The 22,140-nt window shown below is 42.1% G+C and overlaps 1 protein-coding gene across 24 annotated transcripts in view; it reads left to right on the top strand.

Moving 5' to 3' along the window:
* Positions 1-22,140, top strand: part of ARPP21 (cAMP regulated phosphoprotein 21) — a 206,836-nt gene that overhangs the window by 42,955 nt on the left and 141,741 nt on the right. For 9 of the 24 annotated variants that reach the window (XM_052793277.1, XM_052793397.1, XM_052793367.1 and 6 more), the window contains exon 1: positions 17,580-17,700. The exons of 1 other annotated variant lie outside the window; for it this stretch is intronic. The gene's annotated coding sequence lies outside the window, so the exon portion shown is untranslated. 14 more of the 24 variants (XM_052793314.1, XM_052793309.1, XM_052793387.1 and 11 more) reach the window with 6 other exon arrangements.

Here is a 22,140-nt window from a genome sequence, read left to right as displayed (position 1 = left end):
AAAATTCATAGGTTCCCCTCCTAATTCTTCAGGAACATTGAAAATGTCACTACAAACTCAACACCTGGAAAGTTTTGCATTTGAATTAAAAAAATAAAAATGCCTGCTGTATTTACTCTTAAAAACTGAGACAACCTAATAGCCTTAATATTTCAGCAGTTTACTATGGCAGTTTATTAGGTGCACTGCATGAGGTTAAGATTGAAGTTTTTCATTACATAACAGGAAATAAGCAATTTTTAAAACTTATCCAATGTTGTATAATACTCCTGTAAAGATGGGTGGTAAAAATTAGGCTCAGGTGAAATCAGTGGCATGAATTCAGCAGGGCTTTGATTTCACCCCAGCTGCCAAAATTCTACTTTCTTCCACCAGATGCTGGCTTTAGAGGAGATATTGGTAGTGAAGTGACTTATTGTATGGTAAGATAGGGTAACCTGATGTGAGCATGCTAAAGTGGAGCCACAGGATTGAGTCAGCAGTGGTTACCTTTGCGTATGCAGCTTTGGGGAAAAGAAAAAAACCCACATACACAGAACGAACTAGAAACACTGGCAGATGGAAGGAGGGCATACCCTATTTTGGCTGAGATGAGGGCTGACAGCAAATTCGTGCAGGTTGAGTAAAGAGGTAGAAATTTTCCTGCCGTGTTGGATTTTTCAGGTTAATATGGTGGAGCTCCTGTGCTAGAGGCTAGGGGCTAGAGAAGCTGAAGCCTGCAGGGCTGTGGGGAAGGAGCAGAACTGTGACAGTTACTAGAGCCGGTCTCGGTGTGTGTTTCGTGTATTTGTGATACCTAAGTACAGAGAAAACTCTGCTAGTGAAAGGGAAACAAATTCAATTCCACTGCATTTTTTTCTACTTGGCTTTCCAAATCTAATGAATGAAAATTCATCTGGAGAAACACTAATTGGGCTTGACACCACAAACACAGCAGTAATGGAAGCAGGTTTCTCAGCTAGGCAGTCTGATCATCTAACAAGCTGTCTCAATGAGATTAGCTAGTTTAAGGTCTTGTGACATTATTCATTAGCTTTCTAACACACTGATGTTTACACTTCCCAATTTGATGTTGTATCTCCTCATCTAGCTATAGGCTCTGTTCTTTTATACCCAGGATAATGCTTTTGTTAATTCATTGACGATCAGCAGCAAAAAATAGCACTCCCTGGCACTTCACCCTTCTCACAATATCTCTGAGGGTGTTCGTTTCACATCAATGTCATTTTACTGTCAGTGGCAAGGTGACCAGGTGAGTTGATCAAGAAGGTATCAGTAAGTATTTATAAATGGCTATCTTGGAAATTTGTCAATGCTGAAATCAGTTTTGTGCAAGAGAACTGGTCAAATATTGCTGTATTTTCAGGAATGGTCAAACTGCAGGAGTGTAACAGTTGATTGCCCAGAGGAAGCATCAAAATCCTATGATTAGCAAGTTCTTTGTTCATGCCAGCGCAGGAATTTGAAAAAGGCAAAAGGGTGAGAACGTCTGCAGTTCCATGCTATATACAGGAGCATGGCAAGAAAAGAATAACAGAACTAATGCACGTGTCTGTAAATAATACTGGACATGTTTAGGCATCATTAGGATTGCAGCAAGCATCCTCTGTATATTGTCAGATTTTAAAATCATCTACAATTCTCCCTGTGATTATTCTTACTGCTTTTTGTGATAATTCCTTATCAGTGCGAAAAATTCTTATTACTGAAAGTAAGTATGTTGCTTTAATGTCAATCTAAAATAAAACTAAGTTGCTATCAGAGAATAACTGCATTTAACTGAAAGGGCAAATATTAGCTTCAGTTGCAGGAACACAGGAGTTGCAGAGTGAAAATGTGCTGTGCTACTCCTTTGCTCATCACAAAATTGTAATGTGGAGGGAAAAGCGGTGTGCATAAATAAAAATCGACAAATCCAATGCATCTAGCTATTTGTCTTGGCAGTTTCACACATTTCTTCTTTTATAATGAATCATAATATGAATGTAAGTATCAGCTGCCGTCTTTCAAGAATTAGAAAGTTTCAAACACTATTTTTTGTCATTCACTGTGCAAATGAACACTTTCAGTATCATAGGAAAAGCTGTTCACGAACAGAGCATTTCTCAGTTTGGAAATACTTTGTCCTATACGGTTTTATTTAGGCGATACCTATAAATAGAAATCAGCTGCTAAGAAATAAGTTTACTGGGCTAAACCATACTGTTTTATTTTGCTACCCAGCTAATCCTGGTAAGGCTAAAAAATAGTTAATAGGCAGTCTGTAAGATCTTATAAGATGACATTTGGAAATCCTGCAGTCATATTAGTCATTAGCCATGGCAATATTCTGCCATAAGGCAATGAGTCAGACAATTGATTAGAAAACTTCATCATGATATACCCTCCGGCATGAATATGGAGAGAGGGAAAAGGAAAAGGAGAAAGGAGAGAGTGCATGGGACAGGGGACAGGAACATGGAGGAGTAGAAGGGCAAAGAAAGTCTGAAAGAGCTTATTTTTGAGGTGAACAGTAATCGAGGTAATGGAGAAGACGCAGACAGCATAAATCACAAAGCTTGAGGATCTACAAGGTGTGCTACCCTCACGCTTTGTGAGTGGAGTCCAACATCACTGGAAAAATCTAATTTTTCTTGCACTCTTAGCATGGCATCTTGCTCTAGATGTGAGGCAGCTGTCGGCCACCTTCCTTACCAGTGTCCAGTAAAAGTCGTGGTGAAGACTGGCATTGAAACACTATCTGTTTTTAATTCTGCCCATTTTCTCAAATGGATGTGTGGATATGTATGGCTTTACCAGCTATCACCATGTTTGCTGAGGAGTATCAGCAAAACAACCAAGAGTGCACAAAAGCTGACAAAAGGCCTACAGGGGACACGGGAGAAATGCTCACCCTTGGAAAAAATGCTGGGCACTGTAATTAAAAGGAAAGAGCTCTGCTATTTAGGGGTTTGTGATGCTCTTACTGGTGGCCATGCTATGAATCCCCTGGTGCCGTTTTGGAAATAAGCACACCACTTTTGGCTGTGATGCTCAGGTATGCAAGGCTGGGTGCCTGCCCCATCCCTGTGGTCAATCTTAAAAGCTGCCAGCTCCTGGTAGGAGGAAGGCAGGACTCAGAAAGTACAAGTATTGTACAAACAGTAAGAATGATAGGCACAAGAAGAAATCACTTGTACAGCCAGGATTTTACTGCAGCACCTATTTTCTTCAAAATTTGTCTCCCTAACGTGTGCTTTTCTCCATAGCAGGGTGTGATGACTTAAGGACCTTATTTGCAGTATTTCCAAATGGCTGGGTCTATCTTGATTTGTCCTGAATCAAATTCATCTAGGTCCTCAAGTCATGTACAGTTCTATCAAAAATTGGTGAGCTTTGTCATTTTACTCCTGCAGATTTAGTACCATTTGTCCGATGTATTATAAATAGTCAGGGGTGCTTGTGCTTTTAGAGCAGGGGAGCTATTAGTAAGATGTTCTCCATGAAGGCACTGTCTTTTATGGGGTTAACTGGCTTTCTTGGTTTGCCAGGCTCATCTCTTTTCTGAGGCATTTCAGGAAAGAGGTTCCCAGTCTTGTTTATGTTTATAGGAAAGTGATTACAGTTATAATACAGGGAAAAGCTGATCTGTTGGGGGTTTTTTGGCTTATTTTCTAAGTATTCTGATTTGTATGAAAATACTCTGCCTGTGATAAACACTTACTATAACTATAAATCAAAATGAATAATTTATTGTTTGTGCTTTTAAAAACTGTGTTAATCAATACCAAACATTTCAAAAGAATACATGCAGATGATATTATTGGCAAACGAGATTGCTGCTGAGATCAGTGTAAAATTCCCATCGTCTTCAATGAGATTATTTTCAGACTGCGATGTAGGATGTTACATTTTTGCGGGCTGCCATTATGTAAACTCATAATGATGGATAGAATTACAATAGCCATAAGAAAGATCAGAAGAAACAGGTGTGAAGAATAAACAAAGGCACTCAGAGATGGGTTGAATTGCTTAAAATTATCCATTAAATAAAAGGTAGAATCAGGATCAGAGCCCTGATATGTGAAGTCAAGACCGGGCTCCCGCTTAATGTTACTGCTTCACATGCAGCTTTCTCAGGTGATGCATGGCTCATCTTTCTTGGGCTGTGGAGATCACATATAGCGTGTAACAACAAAATCAATTGTAGAACAAGCTTCAGCAGATTACTCCCCACTGCCACTAATTACTTTTCATAGTGGCATCTTGCCTTTCTCTCTGCCCTATCCCCAGGCTTATGAAGCACTTCCCATCGCCGTCATTTACTTCCACGAGCCATGAAGCTCTCCTGACATCGACAGGAAAGGCAAGCTAGGGAGAAGGCTTCATGCTTCATGTGCTCATATAAGCAGTGGATCACAGGGCCATGTAATGGAGTTACAGATTTGAAACAAGGCTCCTGTTCGCCATGCCTAGCTCACTTTCAAGTTGTTTAATACATCTTTTCTTCTTCATAAGGAATCTTGGAGGGCCTGTGTCTCACTCCTCTTTCAGGGAATGTGGTGATATAAACACATTTACTTATCTTCAACAACTAGAATTTCATGACATAAATATCACAATAAACAAAAATATTGTTGAAAGCTACATAGCATAAGGGTAACGCCATATGTCATTAAAACACATTTATCTTTTAATTGTCATTAATCACTTGATCCTGTGGGTTGTAAACTTATCATGAGTTTGGTCTGCTTTAGCAATGGGCCATAAAATTGTAACTGCAAACCCTCACGCCACTTACTAAACTGTGACTAATTTTACCTATTCTGACATTATTATCAACCTTCTCCAGTTGTTTTAATATCTTTGTATAAAGATTAGCTCGACTGTTTTATTATGTTTGTGTCTTACTCTGTGATGTCTCATTTCTTTTGTGTAAGTGCTATTACTAATAGTCAAGTACATGAAGAAGTCCAAGGACTACACCGTTTTCTTTAGAGTACAATTACTCCTGAATAACATTGGAAAATAATGAATGTGTCTAAACATAGAAACTGTTTTACATGGAAACAATCATCAAGATTAATGGCTACTGTGGTTCATTATTCACTGTATTTTAAGGAAGATTATCTGCAACATAAACTATCAACAAATAAGACGTTAGAGTCATGGTCAAATCTTTCAAGAGCGTATAGGATGCCTCTTACACTGCTCAAAGGACTTTTTGTGTGCATGCATTCAATTGACTCTCAACAGGATTGTTCTGAAATTTCTTGATGGGCATGTAAATGTGACTGAGGAGCATAATCTGGCCCCTTGTGAAAGCCTGACACTCTCTGCCCAAAATGTCAGGAGGTTTTGAATGTAAACTTACATATCCTATATAGGTATGTTAGTCTGGTGCTCTCGACTCTAGAGTCAGCAACAAAAGATGAACAACTGCAATAGCCACAGAAAGCAGATGAATCTTGAGAAAAATGGATTTCAGGAGCACTCTGTCTATTTACACGGAGCACTTATACAATATCTAAGGGCAAATGATGAATCCCTGAATCACATGTTGATTAAAGCTGGAATAACACATAAGTTGCCAGGTTTTTTGAATGCTGAGCAAAGGAACTTTATTAGAATCAGAAAAGTAATGTTATTCTGAGACCTACTCTCTTTTTGCATCTGTCTCTCTTTCTTCCATCTCTGCTATTTGTTAAATTTCTGCCAAGAGCCTGCCTGCCCTCTGAAGCCTGGCTTCTAGCTACGGATTTGAAGAAATAATAGAAGTGGTTTATACTTCTTGCTTCATAATGTATTCCTATGTAGTGGGTTGACCCTGGCTGGATGCCAGGTGCCCACCAAAGCTGCTCTATCACTCCCCCTTCTCAGCTGGACAGGGGGGAGAAAATATAACAAAAGGCTCGTGGGTCAAGATAAGGACAGTTTAATAAACTGAAAGCCAAGGTTGCGCGCGAAAGCAAAGAAAAACAAATGATATTATTCTCTACTTCCCATCAGCAGGCGATGTCTAGCCACTTCCTGGGAAGCAGGGCTTCAGTACGCGTAGTGGTTGCTCTGGAAGACAAAAATGTCCCCCTTCCGTCTCCCTTTACTTAGCTTTTATATCTGAGCTGACGTCATATGGTATGGAATATCTGTTTGGTTAGTTTAGGTCAACTGTCCTGGTTATGTCCCCTCCCGAGATCTTGCCCTGCCCCAGCCTGCCATTGAGGGGGGGGCAAAAATGTTGGGGAGACAGCCTTGATGCTGTGCCAGCACTGCTCAGCAGTAGCCAAAACACTGGTGTGTTATCAACACCTTTCTAGCTACTGATGCAGAGCACAGTGCTATGAGGGCTGCTATGGGGAGAATTAACTCCACCTCAGCCAGACCCAATACATCCTAATAACTTTTTGTAAGACACACAGCATGCAAGACAACATTAAAGAGATTGGAAGGACCAATTTTTTTTTGATTCCTTCAAGGTTTTTTTTTTTTAAACTACAGAACATTCTCTGATGTTGGGGAGTTTCATAATTCAGATAACTGAAATGCTGATGAGTAGCAGCCTTGGAGTGAGATCCTAACTGAAAGTAGTAGGATGATCATATAGGTTACTCTGTGGGCCTTGGATCACACCCTGAGAAAATTGGGTTTTTAAGTTGTTTGGTGTGTAGGACCACATAGTTGCCATACTCATGAAGAAGTGTTCAAAAGCAGACCAAAGTATGGTTATCATCTCTCAGAATTTTCACAAGGCTGAAGCTATACTATATCGTTGTGTTGTACTGAACTTTCAGGGAATTTATTTAATTTAATATGCCTCCAGGGTTTTCCATGAGACTGGAAACTGATTAGAAACTTAAAGCATATAGTATTAAAAAGAAAACAAACCGCATTTGAAAGAAAACAGGCTTTTCTCACAACAGAGCCAGTTTTCTTATCTGGTCCAGCAGCAGATCAGCAGTAGGAGTTAATATAAAGGCAACACATAGGTAAATGGCTCTGGCAAATGAATCTTCATCTTTCTAGGTGTCCCGTGCTTGGTTTAAGCGAATATGTCATTCATAGCTGGCTATCCATCGATTCAGTCATGGCAGGATGTGCTTTTGTCCTATTTGGGACTATATCCCTATTTGGATTATGTATATATTTGCATAGATATTGGCTCCTGCTTTACTAATAGGGGAGAGGCATAAAAGGGAACTTCCCTTGGAATGGCAGGAAATAAATTTTTTATATGCACAGGTTCCTTGTAATCTTAAGGTCAAGTTTTCTAGCCAGCAAATGGGGTAAGAGTAGCCACACTTTTTAATTAACCCATTTTTTTTTCCCCGTGGCTGTCAGTAAATTTGCATTTGGCTGCGGGAATCCAATTTCTGTTGGCAGCACAGGCACTGAGACATGTACAGCTTGTGCAGATTGCAGCCTGTATCTGTGCTTAAATACTGAGCTCTGAATTTCAGTGCTAGGCTGTTCAGTGCCCCCACAATGTCTTTCAAAGTCTTCTAGGCTCTGTTTTATTGTGTTACCTTTGTCAGTCTGAAGTGCAGTAATTTATATTTGTCACGACTGCCCTTCATCTGGTGTGGTGCAACCTTCGTTTTTTTTGTCTTGTCTTTTTTATCAGTGGAGGAGTCCAGTATTTTGAATAATTAAAACCACATAAATAGTTGATCTTGGTGATACAGCATACAACACTAAGAAGTCTTATGTAAAAGCCATGTATTTTTACTTATACTGTCTTTTGCTTGAACTAGATTAAAAAAATTGTTGTCATGAAAAATTAAAGGTGATAATAATAGGCATTATTATCCTGTTTACTACATGCTGCTAATATAGAGAGATTTAGATTTCTCCTGAGGAACGGTTTGATGTATATTTGTTTTCAATTAAATTTGCATATGCCGCTTTAAAGAGAAAGAGACTCTTATTTATCTCTCTATTTGGTTTCACTGAGGAGGGAATAAAAGTTCCATACTTCTCCCCCTTTGCTGCATCACTGCAGGAGAGCCCTGTATTGTGCATCATGAAGAGATTGGGAAGCTGGGTAATTAATCATGAGCTTTTATGTAATAGAAAGTTTAAAATTCATTAGCTTTATATCAGAGCGAGTGTTATGAGGGAGAACATGTTGTGAATGAGAGGGAGAGCCTTATAATTAAGGAAGTGTGTAAATAATAATGAAAGTCATTAGTGCCATTCAGTTTGTAAGAATGTCATAATGTAATTGGAGCATTAAAGTGAAATTTGCGATGACAAACATTAACGATACAAAAGAGAGAAAATGTGGTTATCTTTAGTTTGACAGATAATGTCAGCTTTCTTGCAAGGCCCAGATGGTGCACAGGAAAATGTTATGAACAGTTTTATTTTAATATTTCTGTGATGTGATATTTGGGAATACAATGTCACAAACACACAAGGAGGTTTGCATTTGTGAACCAGTAGTGCCTTGCAGAGCACAGAGTCCAATGCTGAGCGACCAAAGCAGTAGATAGGGAAAGTCTTGTCATTGATGCAAGATTGTTGTTGCAATAAAGGTGAGGTGCAGTGTAGCACGGTATTACGAGGCTGTTAAGTTTTCTGTCTGTCTCTCTCTCTCTGGATATGCACTTTGAATCTTTCTTTCCTTTAAAAAAAAAAAAAGAAGAAGAAGAAGAGAGGTGGAGGGAGAAAGGGAAGAAAATGATTTAACAATTATGTGGGAAATTATATGATGCTAAAATTGTACCATGTTCTGCTCTTTCAATGAAGGGACTTTCTACAGTATTGCGCATTGCAAAGGCTATAATTTTAGGGCGTGAAAAAATGTAGATTCCAAACAAAGGAAAATTTAAATATGTCTAGTGGATAAGGCAAGGTGAAACAAAAAGAAGGCAGCTGGAGAAAATTTGGGGGAACTGTATTATTTTAAGGGCAGTGACTGAGAAATAACTATGCTTAAGACTCCAAGACCTCAAAGTGCTGGAAGCTTAAGTATCTGTCTTTGCGTTCTGTCCATGAAGTACAGCGTTGTGGGATTTTATACAGCCCCCACCACTTTGTGTTGAATGGACCTAATTTTTACATCAGCAGTCATCCATCCATTCTTTACTGTCTCTTTTCTGCAGCCCACTAGCCAACACAAAAGTTGATTCCAAAGTGTTTAAGAGAAACACTGCAAATGGCTAAATTGATGCTTATCAAACTCATATTCTGCTAAGAGTCTTGGGAAATGAACAGTGGTCCCAAAGGTGTGAAAGTGGAGAGGTGAGGGTGTGCTGTGCAGTATGCTCTGCTCACAGGTAAGGGGCACATGCTAAGGCTGTAATGGCAGTCAGATGGGGGAATAAAGAGCCCAATGAGCCAGTGCAATGTAGCAATCCCCACACCTTATCAAATTATTACCTCAGTAGGATTTTAACCCATAGCTCCTTGAAAAACCTCTAAGACTCCCCAATCGCATGACAAAGGCCACATTTTTGCTAGTTTTATCAGCACTGACAAAACTTGAAAGGGTTTTCAAATGACACATAGCAGGAATTATTTATTCTCTGATTACTGTAGGGCTGCTGCTACTGTTGGGATCTGTGGGTAGGGCGGTCCAAAGTAGCGTCACACTGACTGTGCTAAATTATGGTTACATCTGTGCCTTTTCTGGTCATTTTTACTGAGCACAAACAAAACTAACATGATGGTACATAAGCTGTAAAAAGAAGCTGTCAGATACATTGCCTCCAGTAGTTTGTAAAGAGCTGGTTTTGGAAAGCATGATTTAGCACAGGTTGGGGTCTTTGTTTTGTTTTGTTTTGGTTTGGTTTGTTTTTTTTCAGGTTGCTCCTGTTCTTTGGCACATGTGCACACTGTTTTGCACATACAGCACAATGTGGCTGTAAAGGGGGCAACTACTTCATCTCATGTGGATTGTGAGGGGAACTGATCTGCCAGCAAATGATGTTATGCTCTTAACTCCCTCTATAGTGGAAGGTCTCCTTATCTCCTCTCAAGCAGCATTCATGACTGATGTTTGTTGTTTGCTGCTTCTCTAACTGAACAGGTTAATAAAGCTGGGGGAAGGGGGGTAAGCACAGATGGTCACCATTTTACAGAATAAGAACTAGCCTTTCTTTTATTTACCTTTAGTGGAATTCCAACCTTTATATCAATTTGTGTATAGATTACAGATTTTGAGAATTAGTCTGTGATCTGGCAGGTTCATCCTTGTTTAGGTAACACATTTTTTTTGCAGACTTCTCTTTTAATTATTCCTGGTACAACAGTGTTTAAGGTGTGACTATCCACAATACTAGTGGCCACATCTTGAAGCCATTATATTGGTTTTACCCTCTTTAGACTCAGACAGTATCTCTATTAACTTGAGTGGGAGTGACCTGAGCAAAGATAAAGCCCAACCTTCTCCTACAAGTAGACTTTGGATTGGGGATCTGAAAAGAGCAATAATTTCTGAGCATCTTTATAGTGATGTACTGAACTCCATCACTTCATGTTTATGGTCCTGAGTTAGCAACCCAGCCTTGCAGTTGCATCCACAGGAGGTCTGAGGTGGGAGCAGGTGTATAGAAGCCAAGGCCAGTGCCACTCTCTCTGGGAGGTCCCCAGTTGGCTTCCTCTATATTACAGTTCAAATGTGAGTCAACATGTAGGCATTGTGGGCAGCAGGAAAGCTTGAAATCCCAGGGTTAATATATGTCTGTATTCTGCTCACTGGAGGTTAGTGTTGTGGCTTCCTGGCCAGTGTGAGCCTCAGAGCATACTGCTGTGAGGTTGGGTGGGCAACAGGAAAGCAACACATCCAGCTTACACAGATGCTGTGGTCAGGATCCTTTCCAGAGATTCTGATGCGAGAAGTTAAACATTATTCTTAAAATGTTTTAAAGGAAAACTGAAAAATGGTATCTGGTTGAAGAGTATCTACATACTAGTGTAGTATTGATTTATTTGTGAAAAAGACCTGCAAGGTAGGTCTGGGCCTGATGTCAATGGGAGCCTTCTCTTAAACTGTTAGATTCAAAATATGCAATTCAGAGAAGACTAGATGTTCTAGAAGCGAAAATTAAGAGGGCAACACGTTCAGGGGAATTTCAAAGGGAGAAGTTGGTAGTTGGTGAGTGTTCTGGGTTACAGGTGCCGATTGGCACAGCAAGTCGTCTTTTCTTCACCTCCAAATCATTTGCCAACTTCATTCTCTGGGTTCTCATATGGTATCCGATCTACATAGCGGCACTGCTTATTGAACAGACACTGCATTGGGTTACATCTATGTGCCCTGACCGAAACACAGAACAGAGGTGTGCTGAACATTACTGAGACCCAGGCTCCTCACTACATGAAATAAATAGCTGAACTGAAATATACCTCACAGTCTGTATGATTGTTCTCGGTCTACTTACAGCTGGGGTGATGGTCTTCTCTAAAATATACTGGTGTTGCTTTTGAGTGTTAAACCAAGGCCAGAACTCCATAATCATGTCTTACTGCTATTCTTAATATTGCTCTGGCAGGATTTCTGGAAGGTACATGGGGATTCCTCTCGAGATTGCTTTTTTCTTTTTTCCCCTCTCTTTCATTTCCTGGATCCACTTGCTCACCCATGATGTTCTCTAGTCCCCTGGCTTCTCTTCTGCCAGGACACCTTAAGGGCAGATATAGGTCTAGTGATGGTTTAGCAGTGAGAGAGGCACTTTTGAAAGCCTGTATTACGCACTTCTTATTGTGGTAGCTGAAAATTGTCACCAAAGCTTGTCTGCTCTCTAGGTGTGCTGGGAGGAAAGCTATGCTTTTATACTTTGCTTTAGATAAAGGGCTGCAATAAAGACTTTTCTTGGTAAGATCTTGACGGGAAACTGCTTTGTGCTAGTGAAGTTGTTTGTGATTCTTACGGCTCCTATGCCGAGGACTGTAACTACCCTCCTGCAGATGCTATGTTTGTCATATGTCTCCTTAGAGCCACTCGTACTTGTGAGCCAAGCAGTTCCTGGGCTCTTAGGTGACCCTGAGCTGTTGGATTATTAAAGCTCATAAATCCTATTGAAAGATTTTGGAATTTCCTCAGCTTGATTTCTTCCCTACAGGACTCTAATATGTGTAGGTAGTGCACATTACCCACAATGAATCACAGATCCCAAGATAACTAACTCACTGCATTCCCTGCCTGGGACTCTCCCTCCTCCTCGTTTTCTCACCATTTTCTCCCTGGCCCATCCTAACACCACAGCTCACAACATTCTTGCTGACTCTCTCTTCCTACTGCTCTTTCTCTTCCTCACCACTGCTTGTTTTGTCTCTTCGCCCTAACGTGCATGCCACACATATCTATTACAAAAAATACCGCGATGCTAAGTACCTACATCAGAGATGAGCTTCTGTCCAGAGCAACTGCTGCCTGAATTTCTCAACCTGTCATAGCTCTTTGAATGTTGTCTGCAATATGACCGAGTCAGAAGGATACCAGGCTGAGCCCTCTGTGTGGCTTCTGGCTTACTTTGGAACGTCCTTTTTTGAGCTGCCAGCCACCCTTTTAGCCCATGAAACAGTCCACTGTCCCTCCAACACTGTGACCTGAAAGTCCCCCTGTCCTCCTGCCTATAAACATAAATTAAGGAAAAGGCTAGAACAGGAGAGACCTTTTGCACCAATGCTAGCTGTCAAAGCTAGAGTTCAAGTTCCTGCTCATCTTCTTTTGAGAGTCACAGCTGAGCAGGCACTACAGTTTCTGGTCTTAGGGGGGATCAGACAACTGTTTTTCTGTGGGGTGAGGAACTCCATACTGGAATATCCTTTTCAAGATACACAGATATGGCACATCAAACACTTTGGGATTTCTAAAAGAAACTAAGAGGGGATTTGAAATGTCAAACACAAAGAAATGATGCTGTGCTTTTAGTGGGAAAAAAATACCTTCCTCAGCCCCTCTAGCAACAGATTATATTTTTAAAGGGTTGTTCATTGATCTTCCTCCAAAGAGGGAGTCTTAGATTTAGGTACCTGATCTTAATCCTAATGAAGTCCATTGCAAAATTCTCCCTGACTTCAGTGGGAATAGCATAAAGCTTCTTTTTTTTATCAAATCTGAGCTACCACTACAAGCTGTACACAAATCACTTGGTTAATTTTCCTTTACTTGTGATGTAGCTGGAATAAATATTTCAGCTCTTCCGGAGAAGTGTTTGAAACTAGAGCAATTTGGCTATACTTACGTATTGTTAAGTGCCATTTTAAATAGAAGTACAGTATTTTTAAGTCCATCTGCAAATTATGCATGATTAAATTGTTTGTAACATGTAAGACATAAAAATGGAAAAAAGTTTAAAAATAAAAAACCCCCTAAAGACTGATCTCTTGTACAGAAGATTATGATAAAATACATCAACAGTTAGCTTATCATGCTGTTGTGCCTCAATCTGAATCATTCCATAACTCCAAAACACAATAGACTTTACATGTTAGCTTTGTTTCACTGAAAAATGACTAGAGGCAGAAGAAATGTGCAACCAGTCATGCAAGCTTTTATTAATGTATTAAATTGCATGCCTTCTTTTACAGTAATCCCCTGTGATTGCAGAACTGCATGAAGCTCTGTACGTTTGTCTGACATCACATCCGTCGAATCTGATGTCGGTTTTTGAGAGCCCACTAAGGTTTTCTTGATTTCTAAGTGAAATTGAGAGAACATAGTTAGGAAGTGTGCTCGCAGTGAACAAGTAATATAATCTGTTGTCATGCTTTGAAAATATCTTGAGCTGAAGCGTTGGAATTTTGTGTACATGTAGCAGATGTATGCTTCACTGCTGTAGGGTGGTCCTATTGCACAAGTGCACTTTCAAAGACCAGAGACCTGGAAAGCATGCACTTGGGGGTTAATTAAATGCTTTATTAAAAAAAAGTATTTGGAGAAGTAGGTCCTGTGTCTTTCTTTTTTTTCTGCTTACCCCCAAAGTCTGGCTATGAAACACACAGGAAAAGGTCTCAGAGGTCTGAAAAGTTATCAAATTCCGCCTGTGCTTAAACACACAGCTTCTGCTGACTTCCATGAGGTTTAAATGGACAGTTATCCCTGTGCATGTTTACAAATTGGCACAGGCAGCAGCAAACCATTGCCATGGTTCCCCGCCTCTTAGATATTACAATTGTGGAATGATTGTGATTTTTCTTTCTGCTAAGAAAAGTCCTGAAGAGGGCATGTAAGATGCATATTCTGTTAGATTCATATCTGACTCCGAGGTCTGAGGTGACTTCTCAACAAAGGGAGGCAATTTCACCTCTTTGCACATGCTGGTGTTGATGCTGCTCACTATTCTGAGTTGAAATTCTAGCTTGCATGATACTGGGGTGATAACTAGGTTTTTCTCCTGAGTATTCCCTTTGGTGTTGCTGTAGCTGGCATCTTTTAGCATTTGGTAACTTGCACCAAGGCACATCCTGCCACACAGGAGAGAGTGGAGTGAACTGCCAGGACTACAGCTTGGATGAATTTTTATCTACTTACAGATCTGATGTATAGCTTTGGTGCTTCCCACTCTGAAGACACTCCAGTATCCCAACAGTGGGAGACAAGCTGTGGACACGTGGCTGTTTCACACGTTCATTGTGTCTAGTGACTGGAGTAAGGTTTATGAAACATTCGCTCCCCTCACCCCCTTTCCTACTCAGGCAGGTGAGTTGCGAGTCGGCTAGTGAAGGCGTGAGTGAGTGCTTCTTTAATGTCCCAATGCAGCCTGTGTTCTCTCCCTTAGCTGGGTACCCTGTGTGGGAGGGAAGGGATGATGATGTGCAGCAGCCAGCTGAGGTCCTCTGCATTTCAGTGCCTGTTCAAAATAGTTTTGATAGCCATTTTGGAAAATGAACTTTGGTCCACAGTGGAGATGGCTGAAGGAAACACACTTCAAAAGCAAAGAACTGGTCCTTCCCCAGTTGCCAGCTGTAGCACGCTTCAGCATAGTGCCTTTCTGCCAGTCTTTTTGCTTTCAGATGCATTTTGTAGCACACAGTGTGGGGATACATTAAATAATGAAATTAAAAGTAGATGGAGCCATGCACGACCATCCTAGGAGTAAGCCACATCAGGAGCTGTGTTAGCAGAACAGGTTTTGGTGTGCCTGGCTGAGTGCCTCTCATCACTTGAGGCATGCACCAGGAGCCTGCTAATGCACACCCTGTTGTGGTTCATTTTTCGCTGTATTCTTCCAGTCTGATTCCAGTCAGCAGTCCCTGGTAAAAGCGGGTGTTTGCTTCTGAGAGGAAAGAGGGATTCCAGGGGTGCCAGGATAATACCTACTAAAGCAGATGTTTCCCCCCCAACCTTCTGTATATTTGTCTGTTTGACTGGTACATGAGTTCTTCTACATTTGTTAATTGTGGCAAACTGTCTTTTTTAACAAGGACTTTCTGAAAGTACGTAATGAAAGGAGTGCATTTTTAACTGTGTATTTTAAATAAGAATTGTCTGTCTGTGGGAGTTGGGTTATTTGTATTGCTGTAGACAGAAATGATCACTATATTTCATAGGACCTTGCTGCTTTGTACTTATTGACTGTTTATTTTTCATCTATAGGATTACTAATTGCAGCTAGTACCAGACGCTTCTGTCTCCTTTCAGGTTATTGTAGTAGAGGGCATTGTACCAGATGCATGGTTATTCACAGAGCATGCATTTCCAGCAGCTGAATTGCTGGATCTGCTCTAAATGATCTATGGCAATTACATTTGGCGTTGTATGGCTATAATTTTACTGCATATTAATAGCCACCTAGCAAAGAGCTAAATGCCCTTTTCTCGGCTGGGTGCAGAATGAATGCCTGGCTGTATTCAATTGTGTAAAACGAGGCTTGGTTTTTAAATGGATAGCAGGGGTTTTATGTATTGGAAATACATGTGCTGGTGAAATGTCTGTTTCCCTCTGCCTTGATGGTGTGCAGCGAGGCTCCTGGAGAAATATCATCAAGCCAGATCCTAGATGGAGACATGCTGGGAAGGGGGAGAGGAGGGGGAAGGGGATCATGTGCCCCATTTTAAGTGGCTCATCTGCTACCACCCAAAATCTGCTGCAGTCTTGTTTTTTTTACCCCTTTCAGCAGCTTGGCTGAGCAGCGTGGATGCTGTCGGGTTTCACCAGCAAAAATAATAATTAAAACCACCCTCCCCCAGACCTTCACTAAAGCTGTTCTCTGGAGTCAAAGGCCTATTTTCTTCCCTCTTTTTTGGGGGGGTTGGGGGCGACGGGGAGTGGGTGAGAGCAAATAACAAGGAATCGGAGGAGATTAACGAGCTTTCTCCTTACCAGCCTTGTTCGGGTGCTTTGTCTCTGCTCCTGGCCGGGGGTGGGCTGACGGGGAGGGCTTGGGGGGGAGGTGGGGTGGGGGGAGCAGTGTGACTGGAGTGGCCGGCGTGCGGGAAGCCACGCACACGGACGGACGGACGGACAGACAGACAGACATACCCACCCCACACACAGACAGCACACAGAGCCCGGCCGGGCAGCTCCTCGCCCCGGCCCGGCCGCGCAGTCAGCGGGCGGCGTGTGTCTGTGTGGGGTGGGGTAAGGACGGGCGCGGGGGGGGGACATTGGGCGCGGGCAATGGCGGCGGAGCCAACGGCTCCTGTGAGGCGGCCGTTGGCGCGGCCGAGTCAGCACGAGCCGGAGCGGCGGCGCTGAGCGCAGCGAGCGCGGAGCCGGCGAGGAGCGACACGAAACGCGCCGCTGTCTCCGGTCCGAGGCGCACTACGCTGCGTGGGCGGGGAGAGAGAGAAAGGGAGAGGGAGAGACTCGCAGACAGACAGTACAGCCGGGGAGTGCGGCAGATAAAGGACAGAGGACAGGCAGAGAGAGAGAGACGAGCGAGCGAGCGGGGATCCAGTCAGGCACCGAGAGAGACCCAGGCAGCGGCAGAGGCAGGGCAGGCGACGGCAGCCCGGCGGTGGACCAGGGCGACGCGAGCGGAGCGGGGAGAGGCGAGGCGAGGCGAGGCGAGGCGGCAGGCGGCCGGCGGGCCGGGCGGCGCCGGCGCGGCCACCGCGCCCCGGCCACCACCGCGCCGCGGCGGATCTCCTCCCGCGGAGGAGGCGGAGGCGGAGGAAGAGACCATGTCTTTCAGGAAGACAGGCACTGTACTGTAACAGCAGCAAAATAAACAAACCAGCCAACCAAAAATACCAAACAAACAAAAAAATAACCCAAGCCACCAAGACGCTGGGGGCAGATCCCGTTTTCAGGCAAGGTAAAAAAAAAAAAGGAAAAAAAAAAGCCAAACCAAAAACCAAAAAAGCCAAAAGCAGAATCTGTAGACATTTGTGTGGCGTGATGTTCTTTGTTGTTGCGATTTCTTTGGTTTTCCTTTTTTTCTTTTTTTTTTCCAGCATGTGTTTTCTGTCATTTCGTTGGAGTCAATTCGCCCCCATCCCCCCCTCCTCCTCCCCCCCGTGATCTTTTAATTTTTGAGGTCAGGGCGGCTTGAGCATGTGAAGCGGACGGAGAGGGAAATAGGAGCTGTGCATGGCGCTGGGGCTTGCGTTTTATTACACGCGATGTGCAATTATTTATAGCAACTGCAGGATTCCGACTCTAAGATGTGGTATTTACCAGAGGGGGAGGGAAAAAAAAAAAAAAAAAAAGGTGGGGTGTGGGGGGGAAAGGATACCGCTCATAGTCTAGCTGGGCAGGATGGTAGCGGTGCTGAAGCCGGAGCCTCGCCCGGGATCTGGGAGCAGCAGGGTAGCGGCGGTGAGAGCCAGGTAGGGCGTGAAGGGCTTGCGCGGCGGTCGGTGGGGCCGGCTGCCCCCGCGGAGGGCGGCGGTGGCCCCTTCGCAAAGTTTCCTCCGCCGCCAGCCGCGAATTACCAGAGGAGGTTTTGGCGGGAGAGGCGGCGGCGCGGCCCCCGGTTCTCGGCGGCGGAGGGTCGGGCGCGGAGGCGGAGGCGAGGTGAGCGGAGCTCGGTTCGGGGGTGACGGCGGTGTTCTCGCCTCGGAGCCGGTTGTCCGGGAAGGGGGCTGAGGCTGGGGAGGCGAGGGCCGAGGAGGGGAGCTGGGGGGGGGGGGGGGGGAGATCTCCCTCCGCCCAGCGGTCGTTTTAGCTAAAATGTATCAAACTGTAAAAAAAAAAACCCCAACTTTTACTCGCTGGTTTGTGAACAACATCGAGGGATACACTTTAAAAAGCCCTGCTTTGCTGGAGGGAAAGCCTGGGGTTGCTTGACTGGCATTGTTCTTAAGGGCGGCGATTTGAGGGTAAGGGATTTACTTGATGCTTCCTTAGCATCTTTTTTTTTTTGCATGCGGTGAAGGAGGATCAGAATCCAGGAGTTACAGTCCTATTGTTAGGTATCCTAGCAATCTGTTTGCATTAAAAAATAGTTAATGTTACTCCGCTTAGTGTAATTCTGCCTACTTGGATGTGCGTTTCAACGGCAGCGCTTGTAGATCGAACCAAGACGTGCTCATCCAGCGCAGCCATTGCGCGGTCTTGTTTAATTGTTGTTATTTTTTGGCATTCATTTACCGTTTGAGCCAGCGGGACCCACACACACACTCAAATTTCGGGTGCGTTTTTCCGTGCTAGGTGTGTCTTTGCGGCTCCGCTCTCCCTCCTGTCTTTGCGCTTCCAGGTGTGTGCGGTTTTGCTTCAGTTCATCCCGCTGCCGTGTGACATTGCTGTAAATGTGCCGAGAGGGGAAACAAAAGGCATTAAAGAGTGTTTGTCGATCACCTGTTTGACTTCTCTACCATTGCGCTGAGCTAGATGCATGCCCAGTATGCATTCTTCTAAATGGCATATGTAAATTTTAGGCAAGTACGAAGCAATTGAAGCTGAGGGTGATGGGGAGGGGGAAAAAAAAATTACTGTAAACTGACCTGCAACTTTTCAGTCGCGTAATTTAACTGCACGCTGATTTTTGTTTTAGCAGTCTTCGTCACGGATCGAGGCAAGTTTGTGTGCACAATTAGGCTTGCAAATTGCTAATCTCGCACTGACTTTGCCTCTCAGTTTCCAGCTGGGCATGGTTACCTTGAGAGCTGTGGTATCAGCACTGTCAGAGCATGCTCCGGTGGGGAGATCGGGTGTGTTCTATTTTTAATACTATTTAATGAAGATGCTTCTCACTCTGCAATATACGAAGCATAATGGAAGAGCAGAGCGATGATTGGTTATGGATACTGGAAAAGGAAAAATGCAAAGGTAAAAATGGAAATCCCTCAAATATTTCTATTACATTAATGAAAGAAAATGCAGCTGTGCAGAAAGGTGATCGATTAGCTGGCTTTAAGTCGAACTGTTTTGTGGTGTCTAAGATGATTTAAAAAAAATTCTTTTAAAAAGTTGTATGAAACAAACTGTAGATAGGAAATGATTTTGTGCTGTTGATAAATCTGATTGTATGCGGGTATACTTAAGTTGAAGAAGGATATTCCATTTTAATTCTTTTTTTTAATGTTGAAATGTCTTACAATGGTGTAGCGCTAAGGAACATCTTAAAAATACTTCTTTTTTTTCTTGTGCTTACCAGTTTTAATGATTAACTATTTATGTTCTTATTGGTAGCCTCCTGAAGCAGGAATTTTGAGTTTTTATTCCTTGCAGTTAAAAGTTAATTCAGTTGATATTAAAAATCAATGTTGCATGTGATGCTCACAGAATGCAAGCAGCTGTAAACCTCTTGTGATATGTGTGTAAAGGAAAATACCTATAGAGAACTACAGTGTATGCCGTTACGCAAGATACATGTAGATACTTTTGAAAAACTGCCTTCTTTAGTTCCATGTATGTGTAGTCAGAAATACATTTATTAGCTATTTGCAACCATTCATGCACTCAGAATCATGTAGAGAAACTTGCCTTGATTAAAGATGTCTTCTGTAAAACAACTGTATTTTCTCTCTACTATCTACAGTTTTACAGGATGGTAGTCTAAGAAATGGCTGAGTACCCCATCCTGCAAAATCCTTTTTCAGGCAATTCTTTCTTTCTGCTATATGCTAGTCCTTTTGACTGCCCCAGGGCTAAGTGTGCAAGTGAGGGTTGCTCAGATGAGTGTTGCACTGCATCGTATCCATGAAGGAAAAATTACATAAAGATGATAGAGGAAACACAATGATATTTTTAACACAGGTGTAATGACAGATCTCAGAGAGAGAAGAACAGTGCAATGGTCATTTTGAGACCTTATCCTGCTGGAGTAAAACTGTGGGTGAAATCATGTTTTCCTGATAGTGCTGCTTTTCCTGTGGGCTTTACTGGGGTTATTTGCATGATTACAGTAAACTGGACTTGGCCTGATAAATCACTGTTATTAAACAGAATTCCTGGGAGTACATAAAAGAAACCTTAGAAGTTTTAAAATCCGCTGCGCTCTTGGCTTCTTCCCAGGTTATGATTTTAACAACTAATTTTAAACTTGGAATGAATAAGGGGGAAAAAAGTGCACTAATTCTAGGATGGCTTACTTGTAGTCTGTCTTCCTGTAGGCATCGCTCTCACTACACTCAATGGGAGCTTTAAATTTGGAATTGTGTCCAGGGTTTGGTTCAATGCCTTTATCAGTGCTAAAGACAGACACAGGGACAAATCTTCAGCAGCTGTAAATTGATGTAGTTCCATTGGTTTTAAGAACAGTATAGATTTACACCAGCTGATGATACGCCCCTCTTCGTGTAACATACAGGATCTGTAACTTGCACTGAGTGGTATTATCAATTTTGATGGCATTAATTTCAGAGTAGGAAAATGATTTTGGCAGATTGGCAAATCCTTGTTTATAGGGACTACTCACAAATGAGTGGCTTGATCCAATGAGTGCTCCCAGCTCAATTCATTTGCTTGGTTGTAAAGAGAATTTGTAACTTACGTGATTATTTAAAGGAAATGCTATTGGTGTTAAGTAATCTATTTTCAAAAATACCATTAAAGATTGGCCAGTTGAGAATTAATGTAACTACCGTGCAATAAACTTGCAAAATCCGTTTGTCCCCTGCTCGTTCATTTATTAGATTTGAAGTTCTGTATTAATGTTCTCAGCAGGTAGTAAGTCAAGCAAATGGGTCAGTTTTTCTTCTAGAAGATTGAAACATTCATCAAACAAGTAATACATGGCAAAGACTCTGTACGTTCCAGTGGAAAGCACTTGATTCTGAAGACTTAAAAGTACTGTGTATGAACATTTTTGTATCTGTATGGTAACATGCGTTTCTAGGGCGTTTTCTGTTTTGATGACAAACTGCAATCCAGGTAAGTAGGATTTTCCCCACTTTAAGGCTGGGTAAATTGAATTGCAGATAAATTATGCAAACCATGTGAGATCACGCATCTAGTTTTTGACAGTCATCAAATGAGACCTATTCCAGTCTCTAGCCTTAACGCGGGTCACCCCTGGATGATAAGACTCCCTGCTTAATTGCTGGTTTTTGTTTTGTTTTCTAATTTTTTCACTTCATGTGTGAAATGGTGGCTTTCAGAAACGTGTAGGTGTAAATGAATTTACATGTTTGCTTGTAACGATTACAAATATTTTTACATAATAATTTAATGATAAGCCTCTAGCAAGGGAATACCTTCAGAACAAGTGCAAGGAATGACTCATGTCTGGTCCTGGCTTTTGGTTTGGTTTTTTGTTTGTTTTAGATATATTAAACTTGCTTATAAATTCAGATAGACATACTGGTTACTGTTCGTGGACAGGATATGTTTTCCTTGGGTTCTTGTTTAAGAAGGAAACTTAAACCTAAATCACAATAACAGCCACTGTGGTTTGTGTGAGTATGCCAGTGTGCGCACACACAATTTATTAAAAGAATAAAAAGGACGTTACACTATAAAACTACAATACTTTGTTTTAATTAAGATGTATTTTTTTGTAAATAACATATATGATGGGTTCTTGCCAAGTAAGTCCTCATTTGTCAGTGAAGGTCCAAACCGCTTAGGTATAGGACTTAAGAGCTAAACTGCTCATCATTTTCTTAGATGTTTGAAGTAACTCCAGTTTTAGACTCCACCTTATCTCATGTGGTGCTTTTACAGTAGGTAAACTTGATGATGCATTGCCAATGACCCTATGTAAGAGTACTCCCTATATGGAGGTCTCTTATGTTTTTCTTTAGCTTATCTTCATTTGTAAGAATACACAAACAATCTATATTAATACTTAATGTGTGTAATATGCAATCCAAAGTTATGAATTG

Source organism: Harpia harpyja, chromosome 1, assembly GCF_026419915.1.
Source record: "Harpia harpyja isolate bHarHar1 chromosome 1, bHarHar1 primary haplotype, whole genome shotgun sequence".
NCBI classification, from domain to species: Eukaryota; Metazoa; Chordata; class Aves; order Accipitriformes; family Accipitridae; genus Harpia; species Harpia harpyja.
The sequence above is the reverse complement of the archived record's forward strand: the minus strand, read 5'-3'. Positions and strand labels throughout refer to the sequence as shown.